General features: G+C 41.8%; 1 pseudogene; it reads left to right on the top strand.

Annotated features, from left to right (window-relative positions):
• The first annotated feature begins 8,090 nt into the window (after window positions 1-8,090).
• Window positions 8,091-23,152, top strand: part of LOC121455706 — a 59,568-nt pseudogene continuing 44,506 nt past the window's right edge.

Below are 23,152 nucleotides of genomic sequence, written 5' to 3'. Positions count from 1 at the left end.
ATATATAGAGAGAGAGAGAGAGAGAGAGAGAGAGAGAGAGAATATCCAAAATGCTTTATTCGCTTCACATGGGACATAAAAGTGATTAATAAATTACCCCTATGCACAAGGCCTATAGTGGTCTTTTACACTAGAGGTGTGTAAATAAATGTGTAGATAATGCCAGGTATTTTGAGGAAAGAAAGAATATTTTAAAAACAACAGCAACAAGAGGGGACTCCTCTGTCTGGGTGCAAAGCTTGAGTTTGCCCTAACAGATCAGCAGTTTCAGCAGGTAGAGCTAAAGGAAGTAACTTACCTGAAGAACAGAGACAGAAAGGCGAGTGCCTCAGCAGTCTTCTGCTCAAGCTGTGGAAGATGCTCTCTGAAGAAGAGTAGGGGCAAGGCTAGAATAGCAGGTTAGCCCGGCGCACTCCCCAGCGAGGGCTGTGGATGATAGATGTTACCTGCTCAGAGCCAGTTCAAACCCATAGCTGCTCCATTTGTCAACACCTGAAAATGTAAGTGACACATTGTTCGGATTCTTTGAGGTTAAGTTCCCCATCTGCTTTGGATTCTGGTAATATGTCATCTCATGGAGGGAGGTCAGGAGGCACAGGGAGGCAGAAGCCAGCTCCACACGACTGTGACAGCTACTGAGACTGGAGATCTCAGGGACAGTTCGGAGAAACTTTCAGAATCCAGTCTCTGTGGTCAAGCAGGGTATCTTCTCCAAGGTGGAGACAGTGACTCTTCCATGAAGCCCTTCAGCTGTGAAAAGACAGTGCCTCTGATGCCACACGTCTGTGGACTGTCCCTGCTCTCTTACCAAGCACACGGTACCTCTGATGCCACACGTCTGTGGACTGTCCCTGCTCTCTTACCAAGCACATGGTGCCTCTGATGCCACACGTCTGTGGACTGACCCTGCTCTCTTACCAAGCGCACCAGCTGTCTACCCACTCCATAATGGTTTAAACCAACCAACTCCCAGATTAAGTGGCTTCATAGAAAAGCCATTTGTTATTTTTGATGAGTGAATGGGGGTCTGGCTTGTCTGGGGTAGCCTCAGCCCAGAAAATGTAACTGTTGACCAGTGGGGACTGATCATTCAGCACATATACAGGATTGGGAAGAGAAAACAGAAACATACAAGCATCTTTTCAGACCAGTTCTGTCAGAATTACATACCACTAGCCAGGAGGTATAGGAGGGAGTGACCAGCATCTCAACTAGGAGTCTAACAGCCCTCCATCAATGAGGGAACCTCAAAGTCCACAGGCCCAACCCGGAGACTCTCTGACAGTGACCACAGTGGCTCTGAGGAAGATGATGGCTGCTTATCCTGAGGACAGAGGTGTACAGAAGTGGCCTGATGGGTCAGTGTATTTAGTAACTCGTACAGAGGTTGTTTCCTATGTAAGTACTGTGAGAGGTCACCCATCAGGTCTCGTAGGAAAAGCATACATTTTCAGAATAAACTTTATCTTCTTCAATAAACATGGACTAGCAAATACTTCTGCTATATTTCCATCTCTCCTGAAAGTTTATAAAGCACAAGGCCTCAGGGGGAGAACCTCTTAACCACTAGATTAAAAAGAAAATGCCAGTTGAGTACAAACTCAAACTGATCCACAGTGTGTGACAATCCCAATACAAGGACTATCAAAAGGATAAATTGTTTTAGCTGCTTTCCTTGTCCACTGTGACAAAAACACCTGGCAGAAAGAAACTTATGACAGAAGAGGTTGGTTTGGGCTCAAGGTTTCAGTCCATCATGGTAAGTGGGGCTAATCAGAGTATCTCTGTCCGTGGAGGTGGGAGGAGCATGCAGCCATTGCTATGGAAGAGGAAGCATGCAGCCATTGCTATAGAGGTGGGAGTGTGCAGCCATTGCTATGGAGGTGGGAGCATGCAGCCATTGCTATGGAGGTGGGAGCATGCAGCCATTGCTATGGAGGTGGGAGCATGCAGCCATTGCTGTGGAGGTGGGAGTGTGCAGCCATTGCTATGGAGGGGGAGTGACAGAACCAGAATTGGGCATGCCTTTCAAAGGTTCTTCCCTTGAGACTACTTCTGCCAGCCAGGTCCCACTCCCAAGCAGACAAGGAACATTGAAAACATGTCTCGTGGCCAGGAGAGAGACTTCAGGTTCCAGCCAAAACAGTCAGAATATCCGACTGTCCTTTTGCCTGCAAGGAGAGATGGAGAGAGGTGAATAACAGTTCACAGACAAGAACTAAACATCATATCAAACTGCCATGGTTAGAAAGGGGTGAGATTGGAGCCAAATAGTGGTGACACCTGCCTTTAATATCAATACTCGAGAGGCAGAGGCAGCTGGATCTCTGAATTTGAGGCTAGCCTGGTCTACAGAGCAAGTTCCAGGACAGCCAGGGCTACATAGGGAAATCCTGTCTTGAAAAAAAAAAAAGAGAGCTAAATAAAAGGGGGGACTGGAGAGCAGTTTTGAGGCCTTGTAGAAGGATTATTGATAGTCTCCTCAAAAGGCAGGAAACAGGAAAATTGGTCACCGAATATCCACTGGAAGATACCTATTGCCAACAGTCCTACAAAATTACAAGAGCTGTTCTGCTTGTTTCTTTTAGACACATTCTCTGGTTATGCCAAGGTTTCTCTGATGGACAGAAAATTATACTATCCATCACAACAAAGATGGAAGCAACATTTCCCAGCAAGTTGAGCTTACTCTCATTGGGGAAGATGAAGAAAATACTGTTGATGGACTGTCCACCTCAAAGAAAGAGCAAAATGTTTACACATATCAGAGATATTTAAAGATGCTGCATTCATGACTGAAAACAGATATGACATGGAAAATAATATGAAATGGCTTTATAAATAGTTATAAATTTAAACAATAAACATCTATTTATATCCATCTGTCTACAGGCAGAATGGAAGAATGGGTATCAATGAATATCAAGTAATTTAGCTAGAAAATGAAGATGAGCTATTATCCTACAAATCATCAGCTCTGTAGCATAAATAGATGTGAGGATAGAACCAGACATGGGAAGAATGTGTGTAGGAACCCTAACAACAGATGGGAGGTGTTCCCAAAGAAGTGAACTTCCTCAGTGAACTGGATTCATAGGTTAAAAGTTTAGGCACCAATGGAGATAGTGAGGTCTGAGCTCCTCCTGCGGGACTTTCAGAACATCAAGTATAAAGACCACAAGCTGAGAGTCGGTGGAATGAAGAGCTGCTCATAGCCAAACGAGAATCAACTGGAATCCATATTCATCACCAACACTAAGACGCAGGAGACGACAGAGGAAAACAGTAACACAAAGGAGAAGTGAAGGGAAGTAGGAAAGAAGACACGAACCCAAACCTGTCGTCCCACAACACTAAGAGAGCAGAGTTCAGACTGCAGAAATGAGAGCCATGTGCACCCAAATGACGATTACAAGAAACGTTTGCTAGTGCCAGTGACACGGAAAAGCTTGCTATAGACATCTAGAAAGACAAAATAAGAGTGATATCTCTGTCGATGCCGATATAAACTGTATTTAAAGAATTTAATAGTGACTCAAATACAAAGCAAAATCTATATTTAGAAGGGGGTCTACATAAGTACATAGACTGAGTTTCAACTCGAGAATATCGAGAATAATTGAATAAGTCTAAATAAGTTTATTAAAGTAAAACGTAGAAAACAAACATGAGAGAATTTTAAAAATTGCCCCTTCGTTAAGACTTCTTATCAAAGCGAATGGAACATACATGCTTTGTCAAGTGTGCTCCAGATCAAAGAGAGACAACTTACCCAGTGCCACAGCTGAAGGAAATCCCAGGAATATTTTAAAATTATGAGCAGAACAGATATAAGATTATACCAAACAAATCTGAAAATTAGTTGAAGTCGAGGATTTAGAAGGAAAAGTTGAACAGTCAAAATCCTGAGGAAGCCATCATGCCCAGTCATCTGAGTAGATTGAATTAAAACTACAAAGCACAAAGAATTCCTGTAATGTTTACACTGGTGTAGAACATAGAAAAGGATGGAAAGTTTCAGTTTGTTCTACAAATATCACATGGAATCATAACCAGACAAAAATAGAAAGAAACATACACACACCAACAAACCCCAAATCAAACAGAGGCAAAACAATTCCTTTCGAGAAATTGTGGGAAATGTAATCCAGTCGTTCAGTCAGAAAATTCTAGACTAAAGCAGAACTGGTTTTCCCCGAGAGCTAAGGTAGGCGAAGTCTTTGTTTCGGTGTGAATGACTGCAGGGAGATGAGAAAACATCTCATTACAACAGTGCTCCGGGAAAGGCACGTGCTCAAACCGTAATGTCATTCCTGGAAACTTTCTTCTGTGACTTGACAGAAGACACGAGCAGAAACCTAAATGATGCTTCCGAGGAATCACAAGAACTGTTCCTATGAAATCAGATGAAGAGTCCACTGCTCCTTGATCCCTTCAGTACAAAATATTCCACCAAACCAAGACAGTCAAACAAGAGACAGACAGGACGGGGCATAGTGTCCATCTGGAACTCCTACACGCAGGAGATGGATCACACCTGGAACCCCCAGCACTCAGGAGATGGATCACACCTAAAACCCCAGCACTCAGGATATGGTTCACACCTGGAACCCCCAGCACTCAAGAGATGGTGACACGAAGATCACAAGCTCAAGGTCATCTCGGGCTACACAGCCAGATCCTGCCTCAAAAATAAAAAGTAAATGAAACAGAAAGATACAGGATCCGGGAGAGAGAAGGGCAAACACAGCAGAGAGGCTGACCCACAGGGAAGGCAAATCCAGCTAGCCTAGGCTGCAGGTCTAGAGAAAAAAGAGCAGACATGGGAATAGATAAGAGCGGAGGTGGGGGCTGAGCTATGACTCCACGTGGGCTGACAGAACAGGATTAGAGTGCAGGAAGTAAATGGACTTCAGGACGTTTCATGGGAACTAGAAATAGGGACATAGAAAAGTCAGTCAAAAAAAAACTAATGAGCTAAATATTAACCCTAAAAAGAATTGAGTCAGTACATTACACAAAGCAGTTACAAATACTGTTGACAGACAGAATTAGGTGTAACTTGTTTGAGATAATTGGGAAGTCAAATTTGCCAGATGGGAAGTCAAAAGATTTGTCTATGAACTAAAAATGTGCAAAGAAGCATAAACACGCCTTCTAGAAATACAAATAAAATCTGCGGATTTGTCTAATGGTTTGGGTTATAAGTGCTTTGAAACTAGTGCATGTTTTTAAAATCTTTTCATTGGCTGACAAGATGGCAAAGTGGGTTAAATCACGTGCCCCCCAACAAGAACACCTGAGTTCAACCCTGGGACACATCTGGGAGGAGGGGCCAAAGAGATGTCTCAGTGGCTTAAAGCACTTGACACCAAGCCAGTAACCTGACCTGAATTCCTGAGACCCGCATGGAGGAAGGAGAAAGCTTCCACATCGTGGAAAGAGTTGTCCTTTGACATCTACACGTGGGTATGACATGCAAGCACATGCGCACACACTGAAAATGAAGAAATTTAAATGTGATTAAAAGCTTAAACCAAATGCTTTCATGTATTTCACTGACAATTAAAAATTAAGGTTGGACATAGCAGTATACACCTTTTTTTTTAATGGATAAGAAAAATCAAACCATTACTAAGATTTTATTATCCTCCCAGTTAGAAGAAGGTACTAGAAAGATGGGTCACATCCAATAGGAACAGAATTTTTTCCCCATTTAGATAGGTTTGGTTTTTCTTTTAATTTATTGTATTTTTCTTTTTTAAAAATAAAACAATCTTTTTTTCATTTTACATACAAATCCCAGCTCCCTCTCCCTCCCCTCCCCCCATTCCCACCCCCACCCATTCCTCAGAGAGAGTAAGGCACATTGCTTTGGGGAAGGTCCAAGGCCTTCTCTACTATATCACAGCCAAGCAAGGTATCCATCCAAAGAGAATAGGTTCCCAAAAAGTCAGTACAAGCAGTAGGGATAACTAGTGCCACTTCCAGTGGTCCTGCAGTCTGCCCCAGCCATGCAACTGTCAACCACATTCAGAGGGACTAGTTTGAACTATGCTTGTTCCTTTCCAGTTCGGCTGGAGTTGGTGAGCTCCCATTAGCTCATGTAGACTGTTTCAGTGGGTGTCCCCATCATGGTCTTGACCTCTTTGCTCATATTCTCACTCTTCTCACTCTTCACCTGGACTTTGGAAGCTCAGCCCAGTGCCCCGCTGCTGGTCTCTTGCCTCTGTTTCCATCAGTTGCTGGATAAAGATTCTAGCCCAGACTACTATATCAGCAGTACACACCTATAATCCCAGCACTCAGGAAACAGAGGCAAAAGACCCTCCTGTGAGTTTCAGTTCAGCCTGGTCTACATAGCAAGACAGCCACAGCTACACAGTTAAACCCTGTCTCAAAAAAAAAAATTAAACTTAGATTTTTAGAAGATACAGTGATGATTACAAGTAAAAATATGGGAAAACATATGCTCTTTTGGGCACTGAGATGAGAGAGTAAACCAACAGCAACTGTCCAGAGAATGGATACCAAGCTCTTAATATTTTCTATCACTTAGTCCAACAATTTCTTTCTGGAAAATTATTTTAATGAAACCATTATAGCATAACACATTACTCCCTATTCATGAGATCGTGAAGAGGCTGGTACAAACACACCTAGTGTGCTGTCTGTCATGCAAAAGGATAACTTGGACTTAGTATTTTTTAAAAATGGCAAATGTCCATTGTTGCTTCTTAGATTTCCTGTCTTGTTTTTGTCATTAGTTTGGAGTGTATCCTTTCTGCTAATATGTTTTTCAATTCTACTCTTTGATAGTATGCTGAGATATTCCAGTAGTGACTTCATATACATTGTATATAGTGTGTTTCAGGCCACAGTGGTCAAGAGGCCACATCAAGTGATGTCGGTACCATCTGGGTTTATATAGGTAAACTCTAGGATACACACACAATGGCAAACCCAACTGATGGCCTGTTTCTCAGAATAGAGCCACATCACTATGTGAGACTTGACCGCACTGATACACATTTAGATAGAAGTTGATACCGGGTATGGGTGAAGTGTTCACAGTATAAACAAGGCTGTGGTTTTACAAGTGTCTATAATATTTTTCATACTTTTTCATATTGTCCATTTTGCAGTATGTGTTCTAGTTTCATTTCTAGTTCTGTAATTTTTTTAAATAAATTTATTTATTTAATATCCCGGCTATAGCTTCCCCTCCCTCTTTTTCTCCCAGTCCCTCTTCCCCTCTCCCTGGCCCCATCCCCAATCCACTTCTCTTCCATTTCTGTTTAGCAAAGAGCAGGTCTCCCATGAGTATCAACAAAACATGGCATATGAAGTTGCGCTAAGACTAAGCACCTTCCCATGTATTACGGCTGGATAGAGGAACCCAGGATGAGGAGTAGAATCCCACAGTCCTTTAAAAGGGTCAGAGACAATCCCTGATCCCATTGTTAGGAATCCCACACGAGGACCAAGCTACACAACTGTCACATATATGCAGAGGGCCTAGGTCAGTCTCATGCAGGCTCCCTGGTTGTCGGTTCAGTCTCTGTGAGCCCCTAAGAAACCCAAGTTAGTTGCTTCTGTGGGTTTTCTTGTGATGTCCTTGATCCCCCTGGCGCCTACAATCCTTCCTCCCTCTCCTCGGCGGGATTCCCTGAACTATGTCCAATGTTTGGCTGAGGGTCTGTATCTGTTTCCATCAGTTGCTGGGTGAAGCCTCTCTGATGACACCTGGGCTGGGTGCAAGTCTGGTCACAGGGGATGGCCAGTTGAGGCTATGTGTTCCTTTTGCTAGGAGTCGTTGTTGCTGTGACTTTTAAAGGTCATCTTTCTCCTTTATAGAGGAAGCACAAGAAGGTCCGTCCTTAAACTCTGCTATCCGTTCCTTGACCACACACACCTCTCCCAACCCACCAGTCTCCTCTGTCTGTACCACAGAAGATTGGACGAGATAATCGGGAAAACCACCCAGAAGAAGAAAAAGGCGAGACTCGTTTACAAGTTCCACAAGCCAGGGAAAAGAAAACTGAAGTCTGTTCCCGTTCTCGAGTTTCACCTTTTAAAGGCAAAGAGCCATGGATGCCCCGGAAGAGTCCTTCAGAGCCTCAGTCCAGAGGCGCTCTGGCATGAAAGAAAAACAACCGCTACCACAGAAGATCGTCTTTGTTCTCATTCTCTGCAGCCCTTCACAGCCCTTCAGGAAACGCACGATAATGTGCAATGTTATTACTGCAGATGTTGGCCCTGGCAAGTTTACTCTCGAGTCTATCACGGGCTATTCACAAAGTAAAATCATTTTTAAAGCCTATGGGGACAGCCAAGTGCAAACCACAAATCAGAAAACCACCAAGGCGGGCTGGCCTGGCTGCCAGCATTTAATGTGAGCTAATGGGCGGACCGCGAGACGTGAGAATTGGACTTTACGATGCTCCGTGTACCATTTGGCAATTTAGAGGGCTGGGTCCGGCTGCCGGTCCTTAAGCAAACACTCGAAGTGACGCATCACCGTCTCGTGTGTTTTAAGTCTGTCACCAATGGGGAGAGAGACAGCCTGTCTGTCCTTGTTTTGAATGTGTCGCCTGCTTTGGATAGTTATAGATTTGTTTAATGCTGATTCCTATAAAATGAAGATGGGCAGGTGGGGAAGGGGCCAGGAAAAGAGGATGAAGTTGTTTAGTGGCAACCGACCAGTTGCCCTGGAGTTCTCTTCACATTGGGGATTTATTTCCCAGGCAGTGAGTAGGGCTAGCTGAAGCAACGCTTTTCACAAGTAAAAACTAAGCCTGGTGAGAGAGGTGGTCAGAGATGAGCTGGGTCCGGGTCCTACTCTTACACAGATGGAAGTGGACTCAGGCAGAGGTCTTTCCCATCATTTGCTTAAAGAAGAAAAAAGGGGGGGGGAGGGAGGAAGCGAGACATTGAATCTTTACAAGTAAAAAAATGAATGGAGAGCCCTATGGACTGAAAAAGTGAGAAAAGCCTGCTATGAAGACCATGGACAATGATGTGGAAATGCAAGCTGTGTTTCACAGAGCTCTTGTTTCTCTTGCCAGGACGAAGAGCTGAGGATCACCTCCCTCTGCCTCCGCATTCTGTGCAATGCCAAACTCATATAAAGTCAAGCCAGTGAAGAAATGTGAACCTCACAGAGTCAAGTTTCCTAAAGCCATAGTTGTCCCAGTGAAGTGCAACACATCCTGGGGTCTAGGAAGAGAAGATTATTAGGACTTGTGTTTCTAATGACTCAGGAGCTCCACGCTAAGAAAGCAGACCTCACCGAGAGTTAAGATGTGCAAACACCAGCTGTCTCCCTTGCTATCAATGCAGACTGTGAGTGCAGGTAGGCTCAGCACCACCTGTGCTGGGGGTTGTAGCTGTTATAAAAAAATAATAGAAATTACATTTTAGAAGTCCTGATGGTAAAGAATTGAACACTTACTAGCTTGGAAAAAAAGTCAGAAAATAGTGAGTATCCAAAAAGGGAGCAGTTAGACAGAACTATGAATGATTAGGCACAAAGATAATAAAACAGGATGATGATGATGATGAGGGGTTGTGTGGATGGTGATGTGTGTATTTATGTGTGCACACAAACCATATGTACTTCTGTATGTAGAGGTTATAAGTTGACATTAGGAATCTTCCTCAATCTCTCAGCGCCTTGGTTTTAGAGACTCATCTATTTGACTAGGTTGGCTGGCCAAGGAGCTCCAGGGATACATCTGCCTCAGTCTCCTGGGCCCCCCACAGCTCTGGGGTTGTAGATCTATGCTGACACACCTGTTTTATTATGTGGTTTCTGGAATCATGACTTAGGTCCTCTTGCTCATGTGGCTGTGGTTGTAACAACTGGCCCATCTCTTCTCCCTCAACAAGAAGATATCGATTGTACAAACAGGGAAGGACAAAACTCACTTTGGAAACAACACCAAAGAACATACTGAGACGATATTTTTAAAACACTATTTAGGGCCTATCTTAGTTAGGGTTTCTATTGCTATGAAGAGACACCATTACCATAGCAACTCTTATAAAGGAAAACTCTTATAAAGGAAAATTGTGGGTGGGGGTCTCACAGTTTCAGAGATTATCATCACGGCAGGGAGCTTGGGGGCATGCAGACAGACACATCCCCACATTTGACTTCCAATTCTTTGTGGGTAAATAGAATGATAGAGGCTTCGTTTGCTCCTGCTACAGAGCTGGTGAAGAGACTGGCGTCGGGGACCGAATCTGGAGAAGCAGAAGTGTCGATCAGCCTTTAGCCAACTTGTTTCCGAAGCAGGAGCAGCCCTTGGGTTAACAAGCTCTGTGTGCTGGTATTAGTGGCTGGGATAAAGCAAGTTGGGGAGGGAGCTTAGACGGGGAAGATTTATGGGGTCCATAGGAGACAGGAACTGGGGGGGAATAGTGAGGGTGCGAGGAAGGCTGCTACAGGTGTTCTATTGCAGAGCTGGGTATGAGACTAGGGGATTGGATCTGGGAGAACAGAGGGAGAAGAGAAGATCTGCAAGCAGCCTACCTGGCCAATATCATGGTTCTTAAAACCATTGTGCAGTAGTTACCTGCGCATGATCAGGCCAGCTTACAGTACTCTGTGAAGGAAGGAAGAGAACATGAGTCTCTACCTTCAGCTAAGGAGTTTTCGGCAGTTCTGGCTTCTGGAAAAGGGAGATTCTGTTTTCTTTAAGGGTTTTGACTCTGGTAGGTCCAACATGCTCCGCTGGATGACCTTACACCAATAAGTATACAGGAAGTGCAGAATGGACTCCTGGATTTAAAAAGGAAGAAAAGAAGACAAGAAGTTGGGTGGGGTAAGGACACGTCTGAGAGAGCTTGGAGGGAGGATTGAGACATGCATGTTTGAAACCCATTGTATGCATGTATGCAATTCTCAAAGAACTAATTAGAATATTTTATTACAAACACCATGTAGACCAACTCAATCTCTTTCGTTGGCTCAGCCAAAAACAGGCTGCCATTTTGATCTTTGATCTTCCCCTGCATCTGACTGGCCTCACCCTTTCCCACAGGTATTATTCCTATGATTTCTGTGTGTGCTCCTGTGTGTAGGTGCTTGTGTGTGTGAATCATGCCCGTGTGTATGAGATCAAAAGATAACCTGAGATGTCATTCCTCAGATGCCATTCACCTTGGTTTTTGAGACAGGGTCTCTCCTTGGCCTGCTCATCAAGTAGGACCGGCTGTCTGACTCGTGAGCTGTAGTCGTTCACTGTTTCTGCTTTATAGCCCTGGAATTATGATCAAAATTTCCATGCCCATTTTCTAAAATATAGGGCCTGGGGATAGAATTCTGGTCCTTGGGCTTGCAAGACAATCACTTTAACAACTGAGCTACAACTCCAATGCTATTATTCCTATAATTGAGCAATTCAGTCTATCTCAATGGACACTGGTGGCAGCCAGTATTCATCTGTGACTTCTGAGGTTGTCTCTTGGCCTCTTCACTGATATCTGCCATGTTCTCAACAGGTGTTGGTTCATGTGACAGTGAACTGTGCAGAGCCCGACTGCAGGAAGTGCAGAGAGAACAGACATAGCAGGGACCGGAACTGGGCCTGGCAACAGAGCTTTGCTTCAGCTTCTGCCCACAAGGTTTAGGCTTCAAGGTCTCCATTGCCACTCTGCACACCTAAGAAAGGTTTGGTGTTTTTCTGTTGGCTTATTAACTGTACATGAAGCTACTGATATTTTAATTACTGTCTGGGGCTCCAGGGCCCCACAATCAGCTCCCTGCTGGCCACTCAACTGAAGGCTGATCCCCACCTCTCCCTCTGCTCCTCCAGATCCACCCCAGTCTTATCCGCAGCTCTGTAGCGGGAAACCTGCTGTGATCTCCCTTTACTCTGATCCTATCCCCAGCAGATCACTAAGACGTTCTCCTCCAATCTTCCTTCCCCCAACTCATCCCAGTATCCCAGCCTCCAGGACCAGCAGACACTCCCTGGGAACACATCACTGGGCAGACCTGGGAAGTAGGTAAGCCTACTGAAGACCTTCACCCCTCCCTCCTCCTGGCAAACCCGACCCCCAGTCTCACCCCCATCTCTGCAACAGAGCACCAACTGCAACTTCCTTCCCCTTCCGCCCACATCTCCTGTGGATCCCACAGAACTTCGGCTCCTACCTCCTTCTCCACACTGCTGCTTCATCCCAGGCCCAAGCTCCAGCCAGCATGATAGACCACAACCTCTGACCAGCCAGGAAAGCCTTCCAACACAACACCTGAAAATGGAAATAGAATCAAAAAAGAAAACACAAAGTGGAAGAATTATGGAAATGAAAAATTTAGGAATTTGAACAGGAACTACAGAGGAAAACTTCTCCAACAGAATACAAGAGACAGGAGAGGGAATATCAGATATCAGAGAATGATATGCTGGAAGAAAGGGATACATCAATCAAAGAAAACAAATTCCTGATACAAAACAGCCAAGAAACCCAGGACACTGTGAAAAGACTAAACCTAAGATTAAGAGGAATGGAAGAAGGAGAAAAAATCCAACTCAAAGGAACAGAAAATATTTTCAACAATATCATTGAAGAAAATTTTTCTAACCTAAAGAAGGAAATACCTAAATGGTATAAAAAAAAACTTATGAAACTTCTAATAGATTGGACCAGAAAAGAAAGTTCCCTCACCATATAATAATCAAAACACTAACTATACAGAGTAAAGAATATTAAAAGCTGCAAGGGAAAGACAAAGTAAGATATAAAGGCAGACCTATTAGAATTATTCTTGACTTCTCAATGGAGACTCTAAAGGCCAGAAAAGCCTGGACAGATGTAGTACAGACTGTAGTCAACCCAGACTACTGTAACCAACAAAACTTTCAACCACCATAGATGGAGAAAATAGATATTTCATGACAGAGTCAGATTTAAACAATATCTATCTGCAAATCCAGTGCTATAGAAGGTGCCAGAAAGAAAACTTCAACCTGAAGAGGTTAATACACACATGAAAAAACAGGGAATAAATAATCTCAGACCAGCACAAAAAATTAAAAGAGAAGGCCAAATGTTTTGTGGCTGGATTGGTGTTTATGTTTCTCCTTTGGTAACCTGCAAAGAACCTTCCTGCACAAGGACACTAGAATGTTAGGGGTGGGGGCTCCATCTAGGCACCACCTGTGCTTCTTCGCATTCAGTGAGTCATGTGGGTGCTATCTTGGCAATGCAGTCTGACTGCCAGTTTGTGGAGAACAACCTATTGTCTTAGCAAGAGCCTAGATAAAGAGAGAAAACATAGAGGGACAAGGAAAGAGGGAAGAGGAGAGAGAAGAAGGGAAGGGGGAGACAGAGAGAAAGTTGCCTCTTCAGAAGGACAGCATACAGAGAAAAAGGTAGAGGCAGGCTTGCCTCAGTGGGCAGAAAGAGATTAGGAGTGGACAAAGCTCATCTCTTAAAGGGACAGGGTAACCAGATGACAGGGCAGGCCAGCAAGATCATAACAGTTGGTCTTTCATTTTTTGACCATTCTTACTTGAAAACATTAACAGAGAAGGACTTGAGACTGCATACATTGATGCTCTCAACAAAAAGGGTGGGAAAAGGTAAAATAGTAAAAAAAAAATAGATATTTCCATTCACAGATAAGGAAAATATAACCTCATGGTTAGAATCATTGCATCAGACTTGGAGAAAGTTCCCTTGAGCTTTGTTAATAGAATCTTAATGTAATTATACCAAGGACGTTGGTTGTAGATAGAAGTTTCTGTACCACAACCCTTCAGTTCCAAATAAACACACAGAGGCTTATATTAATTATAAACTGTTTGGTCTCTTGCTCAGGCTTATTACTAACTGGCACTTATGACTTAAATTTACCCATAATTCTTGTGTATGTTTAGCCATGGGGCTTGGTACTTTTCTCAGTAAGGCATTCTCATCTTGCTTCCTCTGCATCTGGTTGGTGACTGCATCTCTGCCTTTCCTCTTCCCAGAATTCTCCTCGTCTGTTTGCTCTGCCTACAGTTCCTGCTTGGCTACTGGCCAATTAGCATTTCATTAAACCTAAATGAGTGACAAATCTTTATTATCCCACAGCAATGGGTGACATTGGAACACCACAGGCATCTGCCTGTACCCCAATTCCCAGTGAATCCCATCACTAAAGAAAGCAAGAAATGCTCTCAACCAGCATGCAGGGAATGTGTGAGTGCTGCAAAGTTAGGCCAGCAAAGGTAAGATGTACAGGGAAGGCTCCCTCCTGACCTCAACTGGACCTGTTGTAGGAGGCTGCTTGTTTGTTCCCAGCTGCTCAGCCCCGAAATAACCACACAGAAACTGTATTAATTAAATCACTGTTTTGGCCCATTAGCTCTGGCTTCTTATTGGCTAACTCTTACATTATAATTTAACCCATTCTTTTAATCTGTGTATTGCCATGTGTCAAGTTTCCAGCATGTCTGTTCCTGGCAGCAGCTACATGGCGTCTCCTGACTCCACCTTCTTTCTCCCAGCATTCAGTTTAGTTTTCCCCACCTACCTCTATTCTGCCCTGCCAGGCCCAAGACAGATTCTTTATTAACCAATTGTATTCACAGCATACAGAGGGGAATATGACATCACCTCCCCTTTTCTGTTTAAATAAAAAAGGAAGGTTTTAACTTTAACAAAACAGGTATCAAGCAAGAATTACGGTTGTAATATTTATCTTTTATCATAAATAACAAAAACTATAACTATCTGTTCTTCAACTCCATCAAAGACTTCAGAAGAATATAATATTACCTAAGTAAACAGGAAGTACATTGTAAGCAACTTCCAAAACTCTAGAATTGACAAAGACATCTCACTGCCTGGACAGTCACTCAACGTTCTTCTGTATTGTTGGGCATCCATCTTCAGCCTACAGGCCCATTGTGTCCAGCAGACTTTTCCACGAAGCAAGAAATTTTAAAGACAGTTCCACTTACATTGGCAGTATGTTAGTCACTTTTTTCTGTGTTCTGCAGAATGTCTAGCAGACTCGTTCATGAAGCAGGAACCCCGAAGGATCACCTCACCTTTATGCAAGGTTAGCAGTCCTTTTTCTTTGGGTCCTGCATGTCCAGTTCATACAGCATAACATCAAACAGTCCAGTCAAGAGCATTTCTTGTCCAAATGTCTAGCAAACTCCATAAGGAGTGTCTTTGATGCCCATCTTCCTCTTGACATAATTGGTGCTGTCAGGAGCAGATGTGTCTCACTGTTATGAAAAGTCCTAAGTTCTTAGACATTTTAAATGTCATATTCTGAAGATCTCTGAATGATTTGAAGAATACCTATCTAACTGAAATATATCTCTATATATCTGGAAAACCTAACTAACATGACTACAAGCTTGACTATTATAGATGATTATCTATTAGCCTATATTTCTTAATTATACATTACATTTTTAAATGAGCTGCACAAACACAATGCCTTAATCAAGATAAGAAATACATATAGAAAGCAAGAAATGTGCTCAACCAGCATGCAGGGCATGTGTGAGTGCTATGAAGTTAGGACAGCAAAGGTAGGATGTGCAAGAAAAGCTCCCTCCTGACCTCAACTGGACCCAAATGGGAAAAAAATTAATTTTACATATCAATATGAGCTCATTGATCATATTATGTTTACCTTTTCCTAATAGGGCAAATGTCAGTAAACTGTAACATGAAATTTCTTCTCCATAGAACTTAAAGAACAGAGATGAAACCAAATCTCTTTAATGAATAAGAATGATGGACACATAAAGTTTCTGGCCATTTTCTAAAATATTAATCTAGAATCAACAATGGCAATTATACCAAAACCAAGAGGAAACTTTTTTGCAATCTCTGCTTAAAGAGGGAGAAAGTGAGAGAACAGATTTAATGAGCTTCCCTGTTAATCATGATTAAATCAGAGTTTGAGACCAGGTGGCCCAGTAGAACTTCAGAATGCCAAGTTCAAGTTTAACTAATAAAGGAACAAAGACGTTAATTTTAGCTGAATGGCCCTCCCCTTTCTGTGTCAGTTTCACACTCTATTAGAGCTTGTGAAACAAAGGGCTCAGACCTCCCACTGGGAATCCTTCACTGGAGTCCTGGGTCCCATTGTTGATTTTATCCTGAAGGGCTTGGGAACACATTTTATAAACATCAAAATAGAGAGCAGATAAGTGTGAGAAACAGCCAGTGGCAGAGGTCAGAGGCAGCAATGCAGGCACACAGTGTTGCAGCCCCACTGCATTTCCTTCCAGATGATATGGGTGGATGCATTTCTGGTTGGTGAACTAGATGTGAAAACGACACTCATTCATCCTTGTCTGCGCATGTGAAAGCAGCCGCAGTTTCTCAGGGCTGTGTCCTTTGCTAGGTTACATAACCCTTCTGCTCTTCCTCTCACACAACCAGTATCTTGTTCTCAGCTTGAGCACAGGATGCTTTCTTAGAACAAACCAGCTTTGGCTTTGTCTACAGATATTCCCTTCCAGGGATACTTCCTGCAAGGGAAAAGCTGGAATTCCATGGCCCTTGCAGACTAAATCTGGCTTCTCACTGGATTCAGCACAGTTGACTCTGGCATCAGAAACAGATCTCCAGTGAAACTATCAGCCAAATGGATACCATTTCAGGGCATCTCTGATGCTGTTATTTTCTCTCTAAATAAAAATGAAATAATGAATAATATGATATCATCATGATGAATTTTGCACATGGCTAAAATCTAAAAGACAGAACATTACCTTTTGACCTCCCAGTATATGTGAAATACATTTTGTACTGAGATAAACAAAAAAAAAAATGTAGTGTCTTCACAAAGGGTGAATGAATACAGCAGTTGCCTGTCAGATGGGAAGGAAGAAAACTCCCATTCATTCACAGAATGCTGCCAAAGATAAGCACTAATATTCGACATCTTTCTCACTCCAAATCAAGGAAAAGAATGTGCTATTCAATCCTTCCTTTAAATCAAAACATGAAAACCCTTATGCTTTAGTGCAAGAAATGTCCAACGACCCAGATAAATAATTCAGCCTAAGATAACCTGTGTTTTACAAGATGGACACAATAGAGAGGTGTACAAGACGATAGTTTCCTGAGGATCTTATGATAGTTCTGAAGTTGACTTTCCCATGAGAAATGATAGCTATGATCAATCAAAATTTTACCATGAACTATAAAGTTAATAGTGGACTTGCAGTTGGTTCTGTTAGTAAGCAACTATCAACCAGCTGGAGATGACACACTTAGTACAAACCTGGACAGATTTGGTCCCTACACAGTGCATCTTTATTGATGGCCATCCACATGATAAAGAGCATGGTGAGAACCAGGAAGTGGGCAAGGCAGGCTTGGCATTCTTGTAGAGGGAGCACAGGCTTACCAAGCCGTAAGTGACTGTGGCCCCTCAGACCGAAAGGATACCACCACCACTGGCATCAGCATGACCAGATTCTTAGATTCATTTCTCTCAAAGCAAAGCAATGAAATTGGTTGCAAAAGAAAGCAACGATCCAAGAATTCTTATGACTGGAAATAACGTGTATAGACCATGTGTGAACTGTTTTTGCTTTGTTTGCGTTTTGTTGCTATTATTGTTCTCCGTCTGTCTTCTCTCTTCACAGATCAAATTATTCATGGATTGGGGCAGATTTAATGTTATGAACCACAGAAGGCTAATTCTCCTTTTGAGTCTTTGGCACCAAGTAGATCCAGGCAGACAGACAGCATCATCATCATCAACACTACTGTCATCATCATTGGGAGATCTGTGGTGTTTGCTTTCTCAACTCTATTATATCCATCAAATGTGTTTATAGCAGCAAAATGGCAGCAGAGACTTGCACAGAGAACATATCTCAATACATAGATGCATATATTGAATAGCTAATGGAACAGGAATGTTAGAACTTGCAAACATGCTGACAAATATAGAGGAGAGGACTCTTTGAAAATGTAATAAACTTCTAATAAAATCATTGAGCAAACTCTCACATCTGTGAACAGATGGGATGCATTATGAAACACGGGTCATTGCTACAGCAACCTCTGACCCCTAGCTGTTGCTTCTGGGCCAAGGTTGAGTGTAAAGGGCCTCTGTGAGTTTATATTCTCTGTCAGCATTCAGGGAAATTGTTTTCAATCTCCTTAAGATGAGCTATTGGCATAGACAGTCTTTGACCCACACCCATAAAAATGATGCTCAAAACACCCCAAATCTTTGACCCAGGAAACAAGGTCTCAATGGTTGTATTTGTTTGCTTGTTGAAAACATAATATTTCCATGAATGTATTTTCTTTTGGCCAGAATGTTCTGTCTCTGACAAATATGAGAGGCGATAATGTCTGAGGTGGACTCCACTGCAATGTCGCTTTGGGGAATCATTTCAGGAGTGGTCAAACAGCTCCAGAAACCGCAAGACAGGATGAGAGAAAGGCTTGGAACTTTCAAGAAGCTACTTCACCAGATTCCGCAATAATATGAAACCAATATATAAAGAGCCCATTTGAAGGAGGATGCAGACACGCCTGTGGCTATGGGTGTGTACACTTTTTAGTAAATTCCAGAATAAGAGTAGAACTCCCTCTTTGCACCTACTCAATCCTCAAGCTGAAAGACTAAAACTTCATCTCAAATGGATTCTCTCTCTGGAAGTGGTTAACATTTAATATGGACAATTTAGAGGGACAAGCAGGGGAGAGACAACACTCTGCAGCCTGCAGGAGTAGCTTTCAGAGAGCATGGGTGTGTGTTTAGACACAAGCCTTAGTGCTGGCCATACCTGGACTCAACCCTCCCGTTTGTTTGGTTACACATCCTAGGACATGTTCTGTATTAGTTAGATAATGAAATGCCCATCTGTAAGGTAGAGATAAAAAGCAATTCCTGGCTCATGAAGTTGTTGCATGATCCGTATAAAAAACACATGCAACACTGGCCACCCATAGCAAATACTCCAAACCTGGGAGTCTCAGGAGTATGGGTGAACCTCGCTGGGTCCACAGACAGCAGAGCTAAGCAGTTCCAGCAGAGACTCATTAGAGTCAAGGAACAGGAGCTCTCAAACAAACAAGAGAGCTAGGACTCTTCCCTGGGCCAGCCTTAGCACCAGCCTAAATGACAGGAAAGATAATAGTATCCATTTTAACCGACCTTCCTGCCACCTAGCAGATTCTAATCTTAGAACTCAAAAGAAGTCGTTGAAAAAGCTTTTTGCTTCAACTCCACTCCCCCATTTACTAGAGCTATTTTAATTTTACATTATTTCTTTCCTTTTTCTTTCTTCCTCTCTCATACAATACATCCCCACCAGAGTCTCGCCTCCTTCCAGTCTCCCTCACCTCCCCTCTCCCCCAGATCCACTGTTCTTCGTTTTCCTTCAGAAAAGAGCAGGGCTTCCAGTGGTATCAAACAAACACTGCATCACTATATGCAATAAGACAAAGCATAAACCCTCACATCAAGGCTGGATGATGAAACCCAACAGGAAGAAAAGGGTTCCAATAGCAGGCAAGAGTCAGAGACACCCCCACTCCCACTGTCAGTAGTCCAACAAAATTCCCAAGCTATAAAACCACAGAATGAATACAGAGGGCCTAGTGCAGACGTGTGCAGGCTCCATGGTTCCTGCTTCAGTCTCCGTGAGTCCCTGTGAGCCCTGTTTAGTTGATTCTGTGTTCTCCTGCTGTCTTCCACCCCTCTCGCTCCTACATTCCTTCCTCCCCCTCGTCTATGGAGCACCCTGAGCTCCACCTAATGTTTGGTTTTTAGGTCTGTGCATCTGCTCCCCTCAATTGCTGGAGGAAGCTTCTATGATGATGGGACTGGGCATCCATCTATGAGTATAGCAAAGTATCATTAGGATTAGGAATCATTACATTGACTTTTTTTCGGCCTGTTTGGTTCTACCCTAGGTCTCTGAGCCATCAGCTTCCAGATCCTGGCCATCCAGGCAGTGTCAGGCACGGGCTCTCCCTCGTGGCTTGGGCCTCAGTTAGAGCAGTCATTGGTTGGCCACTCCCCCAGAACATCTTACAGGCACATCATAAGTGTAAAATGAGATGGCCTTTGGGGCTTCCTAAGAGCACCCAGTGACATTACATATGAGTACATGCTATAATACAGAAATATATACACCAAAAAATCCCCACATAAGGCTACAAAAGATTATATTAAAGAGCAGAAGGCATTTTTAAAATTCTTGTCTAATGACCATTCTCTTCAGGCTCAAAGGATAAATTATACTTTTAGTAATTTCCCTCTGTCCTAATGGTGTACATGTATTTGTTTGTACATAACCAGTTGGTTCTGCAATCATATGCTCTTATTAACCTGTTTGTTTACTGTGTAAATAAAGTCCAGAATAACAGAAAAGAAAGAATATAACCTTTAGAAAAAGTGAGGTTAGAAATTCACCCCAGTTCTTTGGAGTGGAGAAACAGCTAACCTAGTAACATGTTTGCTGTTTCAAGAATGAGAATCCACGTTTAAAAGTCAAGCATACCTATAAATAAAAAGAAAGAAAAAAATGTTATCATCTCATTAGATGCTAAAAAAGCATTCGATAAAATCCAACACCCCTTCATGATAAAGTTCTTGGAGAGATCAGGGATACAAGAAACATATCTAAACATAATAAAAGCAATACACAGTAAGCCAACAGCCAATATAAAATTAAATGGAGAGAAACTGATAGCAATTTCACTAAAATCAGGAATAAGACAAGGCTGTTCACTCTCTCCATATCTATTCAACATAGTTCTTGAAGTTCTGGCTAGAGCAAAAAGACAACAAAAGGAGATCAAGAAGATGCGAATTGGAAAGGAAGAAGTCAAACATTCGCTATTTCCAGGATATGATAGTATACATGACCCCATACACTCTACCAGGGAATTCCTACAGTTCATAAACACCTTCAGTAATGTGGCAGAATACAAGATCAACTAAAAAAATCATTGTCCTCCTCTGTATAAATGATAAAGAAGCTGAGAAAGAAATCAGAGAAACATCACCTTTCACAATAGCCACAAATAATATAAAATATCTTGGGGTAACACTAACCAAAGAAGTGAAAGACCTATTCAACAAAAACTTTTAATTAAAAACAATAATTAAAATAATTAATTTTAAAAATTAATTTAAAACAATTAATTAAAATAATTAATTTTAAAAAACAAAAACTTTAAGTCTTTGAATAAAGAAATTTAATAAGTAGAATCAGCATAATAAAAATGGCAATCCTATCAAAAGCAATCTATATATTCAATGTAATCCCCATCAAAATACCAACACAATTCTTTACAGACCTTGAAATAACAACACCCAACTTCATATGGAAAAACAAAAACCCCAGGATAGCTAAAACAATCCTGTGACAATAAAGGAACTTCTGGAGGCATCACCATCCCTGACTTCAAGCTCTATTACAGAGCTATAGTAACAAAACCAGCTTTTTCCATTTTACTTTGAAATCACCCAGGTGTAAATATTACAATATCAATATTGCTGTTTTTATTCACTAATTCAGATACATTATTTCTCATTCTATTTAATCACTTGTGGCAAATACTTGACTGAGAAAACTTAGAAATTATTTTAATTCAATTCCTCCAAGCAAAGAGCACCAAGGAAGTATTTCATTCATAGTAGCAAAACAGCAAAAAGAAAGTGTCTGGTGCTCAAAGGTTTCCTTCTGCTTCCTCTTACTGGGCTCCTAGACACAGATGGTGTTTCTTGAATTAAGAGTGGATTTCCCCTCAATCAGTCCTGTAATGGCGTAAACGAATGTAGACAGATTGTAAAAATATATATACAGCTTTAATGGCGAAATAGACTTACAGAACCACCATTCCCAAGGAGACCAGGAAAGCAGAAGGGACTCTGGGAGCACGCTCGCCAAATTTATAGGCAAACATTAGCCCGAGGCAAACACGCCCCCCAAGGGGCGGGACTTATCCCTACATCTCCCCTTTTTGTCTAAATAAGACAGAACTAAACCAAATACAACTATATACAATAACAACAAATAATAAATATAACAATTAATATTGAGAACAAAAGCTTTGCTAAACATTCTATCTCAAGGAGTCCAAATAACGTAAAGAGTAACTACAATTATATAATCTTCAACTCCATCAAATATATGAGAAGGGAATAAACACTACTCAACAAACAAGATATATCCAAAATGTGCAACAATTGACAGAGACAACTGACTACCTGGGCAATCACCCAAAGTCTCGCTTGCAATGTTGAGTCAACCAACTTTGGCTAAGGCCTAACATAACTGACATACCATTATTAAAGGCAAGGAACATTTCAAAACTATCTTACCCTGTCTTGGCAGGATATGACAGTCCTGTTTTATCCATTGATGCACGCTCTGTTTCTCTGTCAGTGGTTGAGGTATGGGCATTTCTTTGCCCAAAGGCCAATTCTGCCAAAAAGAAAGGCTCCAGGTGGAGTGTCTTTGGTGCTCAACATTCTCTCAGGAATAGAGCGGTGTTGCCAGGAGCAATTGTGTCTCACTATCACGAAACTCTGAGTTAGATTAAAGGCCATTTTCTACAGCTCTTTGAAGAGGTTGAAGATTATCTATCTAAACTGAGTATAATCTCTATATATCTAGAGAACCTGATTAGTCTGATTATAAATGACAAACTTAGATGACTATTTATCTATGTAATTCTCAATATCTATCTAACTTAAAGACTAAGACAATAAACAACTGTGTAACAAATGAGGATAATGACCTCCAAATATAAACACTGTACAAATATACATTGCAATATGGTAAATATATATCAATACACAACATTATATAAGTATCTTAATCAGAGGTAGAAATGTATACTGCAATATGGTAAATATATACAATATATATTTATCAGTACAATATATGTCAATACATAAAAAATGTTTTAAACAGAGATAGAAACATGCATGCATACAATAGTCAATATAATTTAACTTTGTATCAATATACAAGAATCGATAACAATATATTTGTCTAAAAGCAGTAACTCACAATTATAAATCTATTATCCCATCATTCCCTCTTTTTTTTTTTCAAAATGATCCCTTAGCTTATAAAATTCCTCCCCCAACCTCCCAACCCCTAAATGATGTCCTAAACCCAGGGGTAACTTTTACTGG

Source organism: Microtus oregoni, unplaced genomic scaffold (assembly GCF_018167655.1).
Source record: "Microtus oregoni isolate MIOR12 unplaced genomic scaffold, Mior012 000014F_ref0000157, whole genome shotgun sequence".
Taxonomy (NCBI): domain Eukaryota; kingdom Metazoa; phylum Chordata; class Mammalia; order Rodentia; family Cricetidae; genus Microtus; species Microtus oregoni.
The sequence above is the reverse complement of the archived record's forward strand: the minus strand, read 5'-3'. Positions and strand labels throughout refer to the sequence as shown.